We start from the raw sequence: 2,732 nt of genomic DNA on the forward strand, positions 1-2,732 counted from the left end.
AATTTGGCTAAATCAAACCAAGCTTAGCAAAAAAACAGCTTTTGCTTCAACTCTATCAACATAGCCTATCTATTCAGCACCTCCAGCAATAAGAAACTCATCTACAATGATACCAGGAGTTTAGGTAATATAGAGTTAATTTATGTTATCATGACAGATATATTATAAATAGGACACCATGGATTTGGGAGATTACTAACAACAAATTCGGTATGTTACCCATATCTTCTAAACTGGTGCCTTTGGTATGTAGCTCAATGTTAAATGCATGTCGATAAGCAGCATTTTTAAACCCTGTGCTGGTTTATATCAACTTAAGAAGCAAAGTAATGAAAAAAAAAAGGATTACGGAAACCAAACATGATTTCTACTATGAACAAATATCATATTTTTCTCAGGATATAAGATTCACATGTTACTTCAAAACATGAGAAAACCATCCCCCTCAGCAGCAATGACAATCATGCATGTAATTTTGTGTCTGATGACATCTCAAACCGATCAAATGACTTCTAGAAAATGCAAGTAAAGAAAGACTGGACTACACTTTCAGAGATCAGTCATGCAAGAGGAAAAAATTACAACAGTAAAATACCTACCTCAACCCTTTTTTCTCCATAAATAATATTGATAGAAGGGAGATTGTATAGTCTCAACAAAGCTCTGACATAAGAAACAAAATAAATTCACCCTTGATGATGAGAAAACTCAGGACTCCAAAACACATATTTATCTAAGTCTTGGGATATTAAGATCTACCTCTTTTTAATTCAAATTCCGACAGCTATCAAGACATTTCCCAAATTTGAGAAACCAATTTCAGGAGTGCCGCCTCACTACAAGAAAACAGCTCTATTGTCACGCTTTTAAAGCGTGGCGAAAAACTGAAAAAAACGTGGCGATAACTTTTCGCCACGCTTTTGAGCTACTGCCACGCTTTCGAAAGGAGACCTCTGAAAGGGTGGGGTTGCTCTATTGCCACGCTTTTTTCAGTCTATCGCCACACTTTTTTTTCCACGCTTGCCACTTTTAAAAGCGTGGTTGTAGGTGGGAGATATGGCCACGCTTTTAAAGCGTGACCATATGTGGAGGGTAAGGCCACGCTTACAGATATGGCCACGCTTTTGTAAGCGTGGCAATAGACGAGATATTGCCACGCTTTTAAACCGTGGTAATAGAGGAGATATGGCCACGCTTTTCTAGCATGGCAACAAGAGGAGATATGGCCACGAGTTAGAAGCATGGCAGTAGACCAGATATGGCCACGCTTTAAAAGCGTGACAAAAAGAGGAGACATGGCCACGCTTTATAAGCGTGGCAATAGACAGAAATATGGCCATATGATCACGCTTTTAAAGCGTGGCGAAAAAGATGGTCAGTAACTTAATTTCTTTTTAATCTTCATAAATAAAACCTTACATAAATTCATAAATAATTTTATAATTTAGTCACTCACCAATAATTTTAAATCAAGTAATCCAACTTTTATAAAGTTGTCACTTAAGTGTGTGATCACATAACAACATGCTCTAATAAAATACCAAAAATCAAAGTTATAACAACTACTCATAAATTCCTAATACATGAATTAAAATTCCTAATCAAAGTCATAACATCTACTTCTTGTACTTCATGCCAAGATATAAAGATTTTATGTATCATTGCGAGCGAAATTGTTTTGACCTGTGCCCTGCAAAATAAAAAACACAAATGAACAACTACAAATGAAAAATGAATGATGCAGTAAACTAAACTAGTTTACGAGCCAAAGAACAAAGAACCATTTGTGAGCTATGGAACAGTAAACTAGTATTGCCCGCAACAAGTTCTTCTCATTATTGATGATTTTGAGGCTGAAGGTGAAATGCCAAAAAATTTGCTCTCATTTATTCATGTTCAAGTAGAGTTTTTGTTACTCTTTTACTTGCATTTTGAAGAGGCAGTGGATCAGTACTTTTTGCTCTCGGAGATAATGCATCCTTCTGAAGTATTCCCATTTATAATGCAAGATCCAAATCGCTGGTCTTTACTGGTATTTTTTGTGCGCTTCATACTATGTTATATAATGCATTCATAAGTTGTTTCAAAGTTTTGTTGCTTATTATTTGTTCTCATTTCTGGGTTCTGTCTGGTCATTTGCTTTACTTTTGAACTCTGACATGTGTTGCCAATTTCCATCGAAATTGTTTGCATGTTATTGAATGCAATTGTTATTGAAATTTAGTTTTAATAGTAAACTTTGATATTTGAACTTATTTATGAACTTTTAACTAAAAATTATAGATAAATTATTACAAAAAAATTATAAAACTTTAAATTATTAGTTTAAAAATATTTAAATTTAAATATTTAAAATTATATATTGAATTTTTAAACAAAATAAAAAAATAAAATCTAATTTATCATTGGATTTATTATCGGTTAAATCCACCGGTAACTATTAATTTAATTATTAATAATAAATAATATATTACCAATAGATTTATCGAAAAAAATTTTAATGGTAATAAACTCCAAAATTTCGTAATTAAAAATCTATATCCGTTGCTAAATCCGTTGGTAATTTGTAGTGGATATAAAAATCTATAAATAGTTACCGACAAATTTTTTTTTTGATAAATTCGCTGATATTCAGTGACTTTTTTATAGTGAGACTTGTCTCTAGTAAAAACAGGAAGTGATCTCATATGACATTAAATCATTTTGTCCTGTTTGTTGTGGAATCTTATGTG

At 32.6% G+C, this 2,732-nt stretch overlaps 1 long non-coding RNA gene across 1 annotated transcript; it reads right to left on the bottom strand.

Annotated features, from left to right (window-relative positions):
• Positions 1 to 364: 364 nt before the first annotated feature.
• LOC140184307 (uncharacterized) lies at positions 365 to 816 on the bottom strand. Its single transcript, XR_011880735.1, has 2 exons — positions 760 to 816; positions 365 to 663 (listed from the first exon to the last, which is right to left on the bottom strand). It is a non-coding gene; the product is annotated as an uncharacterized lncRNA (long non-coding RNA).
• Positions 817 to 2,732: the final 1,916 nt, after the last annotated feature.

This window comes from Arachis hypogaea, chromosome 4, assembly GCF_003086295.3.
Source record: "Arachis hypogaea cultivar Tifrunner chromosome 4, arahy.Tifrunner.gnm2.J5K5, whole genome shotgun sequence".
Taxonomy (NCBI): domain Eukaryota; kingdom Viridiplantae; phylum Streptophyta; class Magnoliopsida; order Fabales; family Fabaceae; genus Arachis; species Arachis hypogaea.